At 44.9% G+C, this 15000-nt stretch overlaps 1 protein-coding gene across 5 annotated transcripts in view; it reads left to right on the top strand.

Annotated features, from left to right (window-relative positions):
• The window catches only part of myt1b (myelin transcription factor 1b), an 84914-nt gene that overhangs the window by 540 nt on the left and 69374 nt on the right, over nucleotides 1-15000 (top strand). For 2 of the 5 annotated variants that reach the window (XM_055652649.1, XM_055652648.1), the window contains exon 1: nucleotides 2839-3630. The gene's annotated coding sequence lies outside the window, so the exon portion shown is untranslated. Of the gene's footprint in view, nucleotides 97-2836; nucleotides 3631-15000 lie in introns of those variants that run through there. The other 3 variants (XM_055652646.1, XM_055652647.1, XM_055652645.1) reach the window with 3 other exon arrangements.

Here is a 15000-nt window from a genome sequence, read left to right as displayed (position 1 = left end):
TGCATGAATATCTCTCTCAAGATGCCCGTGGTGCCCTGGCCTTGCCGCTGTTTTGTGCAACGGACAAAGAAGGAACTCGGGAATAAATCTGACTCGGTAAGATGCTCGAATCCTGACACACACAGAGTGTGTGTGTGTGTGTGTGTGTGTGTGTGTGTGTGTGTGTGTGTGTGTGTGTGTGTGTGTGTGTGTGTGTGTGTGTGTGTGTGTGTGTGTGTGTGTGTGTGTGTGTGTGTGTGTGTGTGTGTGTGTGTGTGTGTGTGTGTGTGTTATTTTGCGTCCAACTGTGTTTGCGTGTTTTATACCCGCGCTTACACCCCTTTGTAAACCTCATAATCAACATACGGAAAAAACAGGGGGTTCGTGGGGTGGGGGACAAGTTTTTGAAAGTCTGTGTCGAGGCAGTGGCTTGAAGTATTGTGTTCATCTTGAATGACAATAGTGTTGTGTCGGCACTGTTGCTGCACCAGTGATTGGCTTTCGGTCTCTTGCCTTGAATTGTAATTGCGTGCAGAGCTGCCTGTGACTGGTGCAGCCGCCCGCCTGCCCGCCCGCCCGCCCGCTCCCACTGCCCCCCTACAACTGATAAAGTTGTGCGCGCTTTGGCAGAAAGTTTCAACGAATGACACTCACTTCTGCACCGTTCCTCCAGATATAACGACCGGCAAGAATGAAGCTGTGTGGAGAATTTCTTGGTTGGTAGAAAACAAACTATTTTACTCCCAGCTGCCGTGTTCTCTAAGAATATAACACTGTCAATTCTGGGCTTTTTTTGGATAAACTGTAGGCATTTAATATAAGGAAATGTTGCTGCAGAAAGTAGTTGTGTAGCTGCTAAATGGAATAATTCTGATTTATTTTGTGTTGTGGGGGACTGTAAAAACTCTGTGGACAATGCATTGTTTTAAAGTGTCTGACTTGTGTCTCTGTGAAATATCATTCAGATAATTATTTAATGTGTCATTTGGATCTTGGTGGTTAGACCGCAAGGTGCAGAGATTCAGGTTTTGCGAGTTGTGTGATATGCAGCGCTTCATTTAAACGTTAGTTTCCTTAAACCCCCCATCTCCCCCCCCCCCAAAAAAAAACGAAAGAAAGGAATATAATATTTTTTGCGGACTTCGGACAAAGGAGTTTTGTCTCCTGATCTGTTCCTGATCTGTGTCTGACAGGGTTCATTAAGACAATGTTAGCCTGAAGGCTTGTTAAAAGTTTCTCTATGCCGATTCCATCTGCCAGGACAATTTCATTCCAAACAGCTCAGCTGTTACATATACAATATTAATGCTGACCAGTTGCATGCAGCCAACAACAGGACTAATTGTTGTCTGGTGAACTAAGGGCTGCCCATCTGCATAGGTCTGAAATCTGTTGTAAGACTAACAAGAAAAATGAATTCAGCTCCCAGCTGGTAATTGAAGCAGCTTCTTCCTTAATGGACTGTGTGCGGGGAAAAAAAAAAGTTTTCAGCTCACAGCTTGTTGTGAGTCAAAGTTTCATTCAGCAGTTACAAAAGGGAAAAAAATAGCTGGATTAATTTTAACACCAATTCTTCCAGTAAAAAATATATTTCACATTATTGATAGAACGAACTTACTTTTAATTATGTATAAACTCCTTTTAATTAATACCGACAATTTGTGGAAGTTTCGAACTTTAACCAAAGAAAGTTAGCAACTTAATGTAAAGTTGCCAATAATGACACAACTTTACTTCCAAACTATAAAAACTTAAGAAGATGAAATGATTGGATTTTTTAGTGATCATGTATAGTCATGGATAGCATGCAAATAAATGCTCTTCACTGTCCCTTGGTAACACATGTAAAAATATACCAAACTAAACTAAAATGAGTACTTAAAATACTTCTTAACCTGCTGACGTTAGTATTTTCACCAAAGCATTATTTAGTTGCTGTAAAAGTGATTGGTTTATTTTATAGTGTTCTTATGTTTGTAAAATACTTAAATGAAAACAGATTTTTAAAAGATTTTTCTTTTGAATTAAATCTTTGTAAATTAGTATTTTTAGCACTCAGTTATAACATTTATATTTTATTGCTGCTAATCTCATAAAATTCTGTAAATGGAAGTTATGTTTGCAGTAGAATCAATGAACTGCAGATGCCGGTTTATTTTAGAAAAGACACAAAGTGCTGGATTAACTTAGCGAGGACATGGATAGATGTTTCGGGGTCGGGACCTTGAAGGGTCGAGACCCGAAACACAAGTCACCTGTCCGTGTTCGCCAGAGATGCTGCCAGCCCCGCTAGTGTTACTCCAGCACTCTGTGCCTTGTGTTTGCAGTTGCAACTCGAGGCTCTGTGGAGCTGGCTGAAGTGCTGAAACACTGTTTGCCCTGCACTCAGCTGAGACTGCAGGGAGCTGTCCAGGGCATCTGTGCTGAAGAAATGTTCTCCTAATGCTCACTGATATTTTAAAAAGCAAATATCACACAACCAGTGCTAAACTCCTACTGAGTAGATACATTGATATTATTTAATGATAGGGGCTGTAATTATTTCCATTTAAATTCATGACTCACTTCAGATTTGTTCCCAGCTGTGATTTCTCCCCGCTCTCTCTCCCTCTCTCAATTGTGTGCCCAGCTGTGCAGTGTGTTTTTATTTAACCGAGCTAAGAGCGTACCAAAGTTTTAACGATCGCAAAGGTGTCCTTTAGTTGAGATTCCCCCCGTGCAGCTTGATCTCACTGTGGTGTTCGCTAGGTTGCTCGTTTCATTGTTGTGCTTCTTACAAATGGCAAGATGCTACTGACCCAGAGCAGAGTCTGCTGATTGATTTCAGCCATAATGCATAACAAAAGAAGTGCGATGTATAATAGTGCCTGGTGCTCAGAGATAAGAATTTAATAGAATTTTGGCAAGTGGAGGCTGCCTTGCAGAAGCATAATATATGCATAACCTGGTAAAGTGAGATAGAAAATGGCATTTGAATGCAAATCTCAAATGATCTTAATGAATGGCTGCTGTCCCCTGCCTCTAATATGGGTTGCAGGCAACAAAGGAAGCAGGTTTGATAACCGAGGGCATCTGTCATATCCTGGACTGCTTATGGTGTTTCAAATAGGAATCCTCGGACTCTACCACAAGCTCGCTTGGGGGAGGTAGGTTGACAGTGTGACACTGCCAATCTTTTAGTTCAAATCGTGAACCCCAAATAAGTAACCTTGCCTCACATATTCCAACCGGCTCGAGTGCACTAGCCGTGCCCGCGTTGCAGAGGACTCGGCAGTTCCGGAGATATTTGGAAGTTGGGTTCCGTGCGGGGATAAATTTCACGAGGCACCTATTAGATGATATACAGTAAATTCATTTCTCCTCGCAGAGTAAACAGATATATTGCAACCCCAAGGGTTTCTGGGTAGTGTATTTACAGGGAAAATATATCAACCTCTCCCTGCAATCTAACTAATGAGGTTGGCCATTAAGTAAATGACACCGAACCGTCAGTGGCTTAAGCAACACACAGTTGAGTATCAAATATTTAATTCAGCCTCCACATGTCTCCTGTTCCGCTGTGTCCTACCATGGCCCAGCCCCTGCTGTAGACTTCATTAACGCACTCTGTGATGTCATCTCACCGAGCTGGACAATAGCTATGGGGAAAAGGTAAGTCAATATTAATGTTCTCTGGCTGACAAAGGAAGACAAAGCTTGTGTTCTGGGCCCTCTGTGGAACTCTGATAAATATAGCTGGAACTGCCAGCCCTGTCTGTTTGGGAGAAACAAATTGTTTAACTAGGGCAGCTTAGCAAGAGCTTAATTTATGGCCACAAGCAGCATATTGTTGGATCTCCTCTCCTCTCCGAGCTGTGCTTTGGCCACAGCTGATGTGTTTGTCAATAGAAGACACACTTCACTCTCAGCCACCGCTCGCCAGCCTCCTATTCCTCTTGTCGTTTGTCTCCCCGGTGAAGACGCTAATTTTTCCGGGAAACAATTATCAACTCGCGCTAATTTGGGGTCAAAAGTTGGTCGGCACACTCGCAAGTGTGGAGAATGGAACGTGGCGCTTGGCTCTGACCAGGCAGCTTTTTTTGTTGTTGTCTCGTTTGAACTACCAGGCTTTTGATGGCATCAAGACAGGGAGGCATGGAGATAAGTTACATAGATGCAGAATCAAAGGTGGCTGTTTCACGTTCTGTCGGTGGAAGTTTGATAGATCAGCACTCTCTCTCTCAACGAAGCAATTTTTTTCAAAAGGAAACGAGAGCACTCACTCGTGGATTTAATAACCCTACAGTTCCATTGTTGATTTTCGCCTCTTGCTTTTCCATGTCCTCTCTGATCTTAGAAAACTAATTCCGTGCATTGGAGGCAGGAGAGTAATGTCGACACCAATAATAAATCCAAAAAGCATCCAGTTACACCTCCAAAAATAAAACTCCTTCGAAATTTAGCCTGGATATGGAAAAATATCAATGCCAGAATGTAATTTAGCCCCTTGCTTTAAAATGACCATATTTCTTAAATATAGTCTAATACAATTTTTTGACTTAACTTCTGAAATGTTACTTGGTCCTTTAAAGTTTTTGTTTTTCACGCAAACTTTAAATAAGGTTTCATTCGCGCTTGCAAACTGCGATGAATATTCTCTTAAGTATGTAATGCAACATCATTAACTCTGCAGAAGAAAAACAGGATTGTGAATTCCATGAATTTCACCATTGTCACGATTGCTCAGTTCCATCTGGGTGTTGGTATTGAAGAATCAGAGATTTCATGTGCAGTAGTACTTCATTGCTAGATTGGGTAAAGGATGTCTTTTAGAAGCGTTTTTGTGTTTTAGTTCAAAGCAATTTGGCAAAGTGTTGACAATGCTGGCAGGTCATTTGATAGAGATGTACGCTAAGACTGACTCAGCACTGATTTGTTTAGGAAGGAACTGCAGATGGTGGTTTAAACCGAAGACAGACACAAAATCCTGGAGTAACTCAGCGGGACAGGCAGCGTCTCTGGAGAGAGGGAATGGGCGACGTTTTGACGGGTCTCCACCCGAAACGTCACCCATCCCTTCTCTCCAGAGATGCTGCCTGTCCCGCTGAGTTACTCCAGCGTTTTGAGCCCAGCACTGATTTGTTTGCCTGGTTTGCGGGAGAGCGCTGATTTCGATCATTGATTACACACTGACGGAAACAGGTGACTTGCTAGTAAAGGCCTGGAGAAAAAAAGCAATTAGCGGTGAGAAAGGAACAGCTGTTTGAACCAGCAATGCCCTTGTTTTCCGGCAATCGTGGTCAATAATCGGTTAAGGAAAAAAGTGCTTAGCCTCGAGAAACCAATCTATCGTTACTGTATTCAGTGTTAGTTCTATATACTGAAATCAAAGAAATTGTTTTCAAAATCCACTTAATTTGTGAGTTTGCTTTAAGGAAGTTTAGGTCTTTGTGTCAAAATCCTTTCTAAAGCATTTATTTACAACAAAATGTTACTATTTTAACACTCGCCCGTCTCTAGCTGGGTGCTGGTGGGGTTTTTTAAAAAGCAGAGATTTTATGCGCATTAGTATATTGCTAAACGTATAATGGATTGGCTACAGGGAATCTCTCTCCGTGGCGTGCAAGTCTTGCCATGTTCACTTTGAGAAAACAAACGTGTGGTGAAGTTTTATCATTGTACCGCGAGAGACATGTTCCTTCACTTCTGATCTGAAGTATTAATTAAACGCTGGCTGCAGGATTAAATCTGAGTACAGATGCAGGCATTATACATGTTTTACTGTATCTCTCCTGCCAGCTATAAAGAAGCCATTTACATTTGCAAGGGAGGAATCACATGGTTTCTATAAGTGCAGCCAGCATGAAGCCTTTGTTTAACCTCACTACACTTGTCACATTTCACATTGAAATATGCATTGCATGCGAAGGGACACAAAGGCTTCATTTTTAAACATGCACGCAACTGGTTATTTTTAATTTGATCAAATGATTTGAACATTAATGTTTGGTGAGTAAAAAACTTTATGTGGACTCCAACTTCACTCAAGTAACCTTGCTTTCCCGCTCTCTCTCTCTCTCTCTCGGATTCAAGGGAGATGGGATATGGGGAGAAAGCAGGAATCTTATATCTTAATATCTTATTGAAACATATAAGATTGTTAAGGGTTTGGACACACTAGAGGTAGGAAGCATGTTCCCCATGTTGGGGGGAGTCTAGAACCAGGGGCCACATAGTTTAAGAATAAGGGGTAAGCCATTTAGAACGGAGACGAGGAAACACTTTTTCACACAGAGAGTTGTGAGTCTGTGGAATTCACTGCCTCAGAGGCCGGTTCTCTGGATACTTTCAAGAGAGAGTTAGAGAGGGCTCTTAAAGATAGCGGAGTCGGGATATGGGGAGAAGGCAGGAACGGGGTACTGATTGTGGATGATCAGCCATGATCACATTGAATGGCGGTGCTGTCTCGAAGGGCCGAATGGCCTATTCCTGCACCTAATGTCTATTGAACGGGGTACTGATTTTGGATGATCTTCCATGATCATATTCAATGGGGTGCTGGCTCGACAGGGCCAAATGGCCGACTCCTGCACCTATTTTCCACATTTCTGTGTTTCTATCTTTCTCCCCATCCCTCCCCAGACTAGTTACGCTGTCCTCCTGATTAGGTTTTACAGATCTCCGCCAACGATTCTTCATTCCTTCATCTCCATCCTCGTTGATCCGTGTTTTCACACCTCACCCGCCCTTATCTCTATGTCTCCCACTCCCCTGACTCCCAGTCTGAAGAAGCGTCTCGACCCGAAACGTCACCCATTCCTTCTCTCCAGAAATGCAGCCTGTGCCGCTGAGCTGCTCCAGCATTATGTGTCTATGTTAACCGTAACTTTTACGAACATTGACCACATGAACAACCCTCTCCAAAGGGTAAATGTGGCAATGAAGTCAACTATTCCCGTTGCTTATTTTAAATAGGTTTAATCTGATAGATTTTCTTTACATGAAAGCTGATCAGAGTAAGCGAATTGAAACATTCTGTGTGCTGCTGTTCTGTCTGACTGAGCAATACCAACAACCAATTTAATCCGACTTAAATGTTGGCAGAGTGTTGATTATTTCAATTTAGGGCTGTGTACGTTACACTCAGTGCCACAGCTCCAGTGAAATCAAGTTGTAATTATTCACTGTTTAAAACAAGGATTTTATGGACAATCGCAAGGTTATGATAATCTTACTTCCAATATTCACACACAAAAATTAATTGTTTTGCAGCTTCTTGCCTTGTGTTAACTAATATTCTGCCAAATTATCAGCACCACCTTTCTGCTGCCAATGTAAATGATGGCTGAGAGCGTAATATTCAGGTGGCAATCGTTTTAAAAACTAGATGTAAAGAAAAAGATGAAACCAAGTATTTTTCCCCATCTATAACCTCCATAGAAACATAGAAACATAGAAATTAGGTGCAGGAGTAGGCCATTCGGCCCTTCGAGCCTGCACCGCCATTCAATATGATCATGGCTGATCATCCAACTCAGTATCCCGTACCTGCCTTCTCTCCATACCTTCTGATCCCCTTAGCCACAAGGGCCACATCTAACTCCCTCTTAAATATAGCCAATGAACTGGCCTCTGTGGCAGAGAGTTCCAGAGATTCACCACTCTCTGTGTGAAAAAAGTTCTTCTCATCTCGGTTTTAAAGGATTTCCCCCTTATCCTTAAGCTGTGACCCCTTGTCCTGGACTTCCCCAACATCGGGAGCAATCTTCCTGCATCTAGCCTGTCCAACCCCTTAAGAATTTTGTAAGTTTCTATAAGATCCCCTCTCAATCTCCTAAATTCTAGAGAGTATAAACCAAGTCTATCCAGTCTTTCTTCATAAGACAGTCCTGACATCCCAGGAATCAGTCTGGTGAACCTTCTCTGCACTCCCTCTATGGCAATAATGTCTTTCCTCATATATGGAGACCAAAACTGTACGCAATACTCCAAGTGTGGTCTCACCAAGACCCTGTACAACTGCAGTAGAACCTCCCTGCTCCTATACTCAAATCCTTTTGCTATGAAAGCTAACATACCATTCGCTTTCTTCACTGCCTGCTGCACCTGCATGCCTCCAGTAACTTACCATTAGACAAGAAAACGTAAGGGCCTGTCCCACTTGGGCGTTATTTGCGAATCATTTACACGACATCATTTACGCGTCACGCCGCACGTGTCGTGACGTGCGCATCGTGTCACGCACACGTGATGCGCAAATGACACCCAAGTGGGACAGGCCCTTTAGACTTTGTAACGTATTTCCTTGTACAGATTTATTAACCCTGACTGAGACGATAGTGTAATGCACGATGAATTTCTGGAGGACATGGATAGGTGACGTTTCTGGTCGGAATCCTTCTTAAAGCTCCTCAAGAGCATCTTCAAAGACTTCCCGAGTGGAGCTCTTCAGCAATGAACAGAGATGGATGGGAAAGCAGTTGCAGTTGTCCTCTCGAGAACTATCTGCTTTAAGTTCAATGATAAACACAAAGTGCTGGAGTAACACAGCGGGTCAGGCAGCATCTCTGCAGGACATGGAACGGTGACATTCAGAGCTTCTTCGGAAGGGTCTCGACCCAAAACGTCACCCATTCCTTCTCTCCAGGAATGCTGCCTGTCCCGCTGAGCTACTCCAGCAATTTGCGTCGATCTTCAGACATTATTCAGTGGGTTTAAGCCAAGTACAGTTGCTTTACTCCTTCCATCCATGCAGTATGGATCAAAATATGCCAAACCTTCAGACACTGACAGGGCACGCTGCCCGCATGTAGATTTGTGCTGCAAAACTGCCAATGCCAATATTAGTCAAGATATTCCAATGGCTTCAAATGCATGTAGCAGATAGCTGTTATATTAAGCCCTTCATAATGGCTTTAAGTGAAGGATTGTGTGCCGTGGATTTCAGCTATCGTTTATTGATTGACTGAAACATACAGCAAGGAAACAGGCCCTTCGGCGCACCAAGTCCAGGCTGTCCATCAGTCACCCATTCACATCAGTTCCATGCTATCCCACTTTCTCATCCACTCCCTACACACTAGGGGCAATGTACAGAGGGCCAATTAGCCTGCAAAACCCGTACTTCTTTGGGATGTGGGAGGAAGACCACATGGCCAAGGAGTGAACATGCAAACTCCACGCAGACAGCACCTGAGGTCAGGATTGGACCGGACTTCTCTAACTGTGTGAGGTAGAGGTTCGACCAGATGTGCCACTGGGCCACCCCTTGCTGTTGAAAGGTCCCTCTATGATCTGTGCACGAGAGACGAGTGCGGAGAGAGGGGTGGAGGCTGGAGAATGAAGATTGAGGGCTGTGGTCAGTTTGGCACCACAGTAGGTTCTTGAGGATAAGTCAGCGGATCTGGCAGCATCTCTGGAGGACACGGATAGGTGACGTTTTGGGTCAGGATCCTTCTTAAGTTCTCTTTGTGAACTTCACAACAACTTCCTCAAGAAAACCTCTCGAGGGGAGTTTGTGGGGGAATGACCAGAGATGGAAGGGATATTTCCATCAATGATCAGAGCCAGGGGTGAGGAAGCAGTAACGGGCATGGAGTCACCAGTCATTGGAGTAAGCCATTTTGAACGGAGACGAGGAAGCACTTTTTCACAGAGAGAGCGGTGAGTCTGTGGAATTCTCTGCCTCAGAGGCAGGTTCTCTGGAAGCTTTCAAGAAAGAGCTAGATTGGGCTTTTAAAGATAGTGGAGTCAGGGGGATATGGGGAGAAGGCAGGGACGGGGTACTGATTGGGGATGATCAGCCATGATCACATTGAATGGCGGTGCTGGCTCGAAGGGCCGAATGGCCTCCTCCTGCACCTATCGTCAATTGTCTAAAACAACAAATGCACAAATTGAGTGCTGGGAACAACCTCCCGCGGGGAACCTTCCAGAAGAATCTGGGCTCGGCATGGGTTGACCAAGGGCCGGGAGGGGTGGGGATGTGAGACTCTCTCGGGACGCTGGGTTAGGATGGAGAGAATGGTTGGTGGAAGGGATTATGGGAGAGCTGTAGAGTGTCTCAGGAGGTCAGCCGTAGAGTGGTCATCAGCATCGGCGGCGGTCACTCAAAACGAGTATGACTGTCCTCTCATGGAGGACGCCTGTGCGTGACTTTGTTTAACGTGGGGAGACTGGTGCACAGACAGCCACCCCACGGTCCTTGACAGATCTGGGTCAGGATCCAGTGGCATGGAGTCCAAGACGACCAGAGACCCTTTCCTGCTGCAGCCTTCATCCGCCTTCCCAGCCGTTGTGACGCTCCACTAAGGTCAGCCATCGTCCTCCGCCTGTTCCACCGTTGAGGTCTTGTTTGGATTGCTCTTTGTCAGAGTCCACCCCCTCGACCTTACCGCCATGGGTGGCCCTACCAGGAGCGTAGCTCCAGACGGCATCGCTCTCAGGATCTCAGGTCCACACAAGCTTCTCCACCACGACAAGGTGACAATCCACGGAGAAGAATAGAGTGATACAGCATGGAGACAGGCCCTTTGCCCCAACTTGCCCACGCCGACCAACATGCCCATCTACACAGGTTCCACCTGCCTGCAGTCGGCCCATCGCCCACTATTCTATCCACCTATTGTACCTGTCTAAATGCTTCTGCTGATCGGCCATCGGAGCAGGCCCTTCGGCCCAGAATGTCCATGCCAAACAGGATGCAAAGACCAACCCCCTAGGAGATCAGAGGGAAGTAAGTGGCAGCAGGTAAATGGAGGGGAACGGGGACTTGCCCTGTTTGGTCAGGAGTGTCAGAACTGTGTTGTCAGGGAACAGGGGATTCAAATACAAATCGGAGGCTGCAGACGTGTGACATGGCCCACCGCTGCAAACAATCTATTTAGGTCTTTATTCTTTGGAGCGCAGAAGGTTAAGGGGGGACTTGATAGAGGTCTTTAAAATGATGAGAGGGATAGACAGAGTTGACGTGGATAAGCTTTTTCCATTGAGAGTAGGGAAGATTCAAAGAGGACGTGATTTGAGAATTAAGGGACAAAGGTTTAGGGGTAACATGAGGGGGAACTTCTTTACTCAGAGTGGTAGCGGTGTGGAATCAGCTTCCAGTGGAAGTGGTGGAGGCAGGTTTGATTTTATCATTTAAAAATAAATTGGATAGGTATATGGATGGGAAACTTACAAAATTCTTAAGGGGTTGGACAGGCTAGATGCAGGAAGATTGTTCCCGATGTTGGGTAAGTCCAGGACAAGGGGTCACAGTTTGAGGATAAGGGGGAAATCCTTTAAAACCGAGATGAGAAGAACTTTTTTCACACAGAGAGTGGTGAATCTCTGGAACTCTCTGCCACAGAGGGTAGTGGTGGCCATTTCATTGGCTATATTTAAGAGGGAGTTAGATGTGGCCCTTGTGGCCAAGGGGATCAGAGGGTATGGAGAGAAGGCAGTTACGGGATACTGAGTTGGATGATCAGCCATGATCATATTAAATGGCGGTGCAGGCTCGAAGGGCCGAATGGCCTACTCCTGCACCTAATTTCTATGTTTCTATGAAAGGAATGGAGGGTTATGGTCTGAGTGCAGGCAGATGGAACTAGGTGAGAGTAAGTGTTCGGCATGGGCTAGAAGGGCCGAGATGGCCTGTTTCCGTGCTGTCATTGTTATGGTTAACCTATGATGGGTGGCGGAGGAACCACCTGGTCTTGGTTCCCCACGTGAAGTCTTCCACAAGCAGGGCAGAGCCTGGTTGCGTTACTGCAATGATGATGAAATGACCTGGAAGTAAATGCTATTGTGTTTCCACTCAGGGAAAATCAATTTTCAATTGCATAACCCTGGAAGCAAAAACAGTGATATGCATTGAAAATTCAACGCCCAAAATACAACACACACACACACACACTTTGAAAATGCACCATGCCACCTCGTTTAAGCTTACTGTCGAGCATGGAGACTTAACGAAAGCACTTTTGACACGTATTGGTTTATTATTGTGATATGTACCACGGTACATTGAAAAGCTATGTTGTACCAGAAACTGCCTTATTGTCTCCCACACATGCTGTTAATAATCGATCTTGGCAGAAATCCAGGGAGTGAATTATCTCACAGATATCTGACCGGTATGTACACAAAGGTTAAACAATCGCCAAAGAAGCTGAAGGTAGATAAAAATGCTGGAGAAACTCAGCGGGTGAGGCAGCATCTATGGAGCGAAGGAAATAGGTGACGTTTCGGGTCGAGACGGCCTGCCAGCCCGCAGCCGCCTCAACGCCGTACGCACCGCCTCGACGGACGTGTGCAGCGTCTTGGCACCGTACGCTGCGTCTTGATGCCGTACGTCACGCGCGAACTTCCCGCGGACTTCGCTCGAACTTCACGTCACTCACTCCACCTCCGCTTGGCCCCCGCTTCCGGTTTGGTCGCGCTTGCCGCATGCAGGTCGCATGCTGGTGGGACAGGCCCTTAAGTACGCTTCAATTTCCAACCAACAAGATTGCTTATGTGGGAATATCATGCATTTCTGCTAACAAACCCTTTTCCACAAGTGATAGTTTCTTGCAAATGCCACGAGACTTTCAAACAAATGAGAAATGACTGGCAAAAGATTGACAATTTTGTTGCTTAAAAAATTGCTCTTTATCCAATGTCAGGAATACCTTTCAAATTAGAAAATTCCTAATATAGGGAATTCCGATTCTGAAATAGAAATTTAATGACTGTTTTATACTAATTTCACAAAGAAACTAGTTATTTTGGTTCAGTCTAACATGAATGTTAATCTTCTCTGATACTTGAACTGGTCATGTGTAGGTGGGAGTTTGGTGCTCAGTTTCAAGAATGGTTAAGTCCCAATCAACCAGCTTTATAAATGCTGGGTTAGCTGCTGATTTTATTTTAATTCTATTTGCTTTTATTTGCAATTTTCCCGATTATGTCTTCATCCAAAAACAAGCTTTTTTTTTTACCCTTCTTTATAATTGCAAAGATATCGATTACACTAATTCGAGATTTTGTTGTGTGAAGTCAATCTCCTGTTTAGTTGCGTTTAGTTTAAGGTCACGTGTACCGAGGTACAGTGAAAAGCTTTTGTTGCGTCCTATCCAGTCAGCGGAAAGACAATACATGATTACAATCGAGCCGTCCACAGTGTACAGATACATGACAAGGGAATATTGTGCAGTGCAAGGTAAAGCCAGCAAAGTCTGATGAAAGATAGTCCGAGGGTCACCAGTGAGGTAGTTAGTAGTTCAGGACCGCTCTCTAGTTGGTTATAGGATGGTTCAGTTGCTTGATAACAGCTGGGAAGAAACTGCCCCTGAATCTGGAGGAGTGCGTTTTCACACTTCTGTACCTTTGATATCTGAGCTATATACTGCAGGATCACAGCAATAGTGGGACTGCCTTGTTGTTACACTTCAACATTGGATCATAATTTCTATGTCGAGAAAAACTATTAAAAATATTGGTCATTATTTTATGAAAAGCCACTGGGATCGAGGGCAAACTAGGCAACTCGATATAAAAATTGGTTTGAAGGTGGGTAACAGGGAGTGGTGATGATGGGTTGTTTTCAGACTGGACAATAGACAATAGGTGCAGGAGTAGGCCATTCGGCCCTTCGTGCCAGCACCGCCATTCAATGTGATCATGGCTGATCGTCCCCAAACAGTACCCCGTTCCTGCCTCCTCCCCATATCCCCTGACTCTGCTGTCTTCAAGAGCCCTATCTAGCTCTCTCTTGAAAGTATCCAGTAAACCGGTCTCCACCGCCCTCTGAGGCAGAGAATTCCACAGACTCACCACTCTCTGTGTGAAAAAGTGGTTACTCATCTCTGTTCTAAATGGCCGACCCCTTATTCTTAAACTGTGGCCCCTGGTTCTGGACAACCACAACATCAGGAACATGTTTCCTGCCTCTAGCTTGTCAAAACCCTTAATAATCTTATATGTTTCAATAAGATTCCCTGTCATCCTTCTAAACTCCAGAGTGTACAAGCCCAGCCGCTCCATTCTCTCAGCATATGACAGTCCCGCAATCCCGGGAATTAACCTGGTGAACCTACGCTGCACTCCCTCAATAGCAAGAATGTCCTTCCTCAAATTAGGGGACGAAAACTGCACACAATACTCCATGTGTGGTCTCACTAGGGCTCTGTACAACTGGTGGTCTGTAACGAGTGGTGTACCGCAAGGATCGAGGCTGGGTCCACCGTTGTTCTTTGTTATATTCACATTTTGGATGGGAATGTACAGGGTTAGTGAGTTTGTGGAAGATTGGTGATATAAATGCTGGAGTAACTCAGCGGGTCAGGCAGCATCTGTGGAGAACATGGATAGGTGACGTTTCACAGAGTGCTGGAGTAACTCAGCGGGTACAGCAGCATCTATGGAGCTAAGGAAATAGGTTTAACGTTTCGGCCCGAAACGTTGCCTATTTCCTTCGGCCCGAAAGTTGCCTCCTTAGCTCCATAGATGCTGCTGCACCATAACTCAGCGGGTCAGGCAGCATCTGTGGAGAACATGGATAGGTGACATTTCACAGAGTGCTGGAGTAACTCAGCGAGTCAGGCAGCATCTGTGGAGGACATGGATAGGTGACGTTTCACAGAGTGCTGGAGTAACTCAGCGGGTCAGGCAGCATCTGTGGAGAACATGGATAGGTGACGTTTCACAGAGTGCTGGAGTAACTCAGAGGGTCAGGCAGCATCTGTGGAGAACATGGATAGGTGACGTTTCACAGAGTGCTGGAGTAACTCAGCGGGTCAGGCAGCATCTGTGGAGAACATGGATAGGTGATGTTTCAGTCTGAAGATGGGTCCCAACCTGAAACGTCACCTATCCATGTTCTCCAGAGATGCTGCCTGACCCGCTGAGTTACTCCAGCACTCTGTCAATTGCTATGGATACTAAACCAGGAGTGATTTCAGTGAGGGGAAAAAGATGAATGGAAGCTCAAGATTAGAGTCTGGGTTCAAGAGTGTTTAATTGTCATGTGTACCGAGAACAACAACGGCATTGTTACTTGCAGCAGCTCAACTGGTT

This window comes from Leucoraja erinacea, chromosome 21 (genome assembly GCF_028641065.1).
Source record: "Leucoraja erinacea ecotype New England chromosome 21, Leri_hhj_1, whole genome shotgun sequence".
Lineage (NCBI taxonomy): Eukaryota > Metazoa > Chordata > Chondrichthyes > Rajiformes > Rajidae > Leucoraja > Leucoraja erinaceus.
This window is presented reverse-complemented; position numbering and strand designations above follow the sequence as displayed.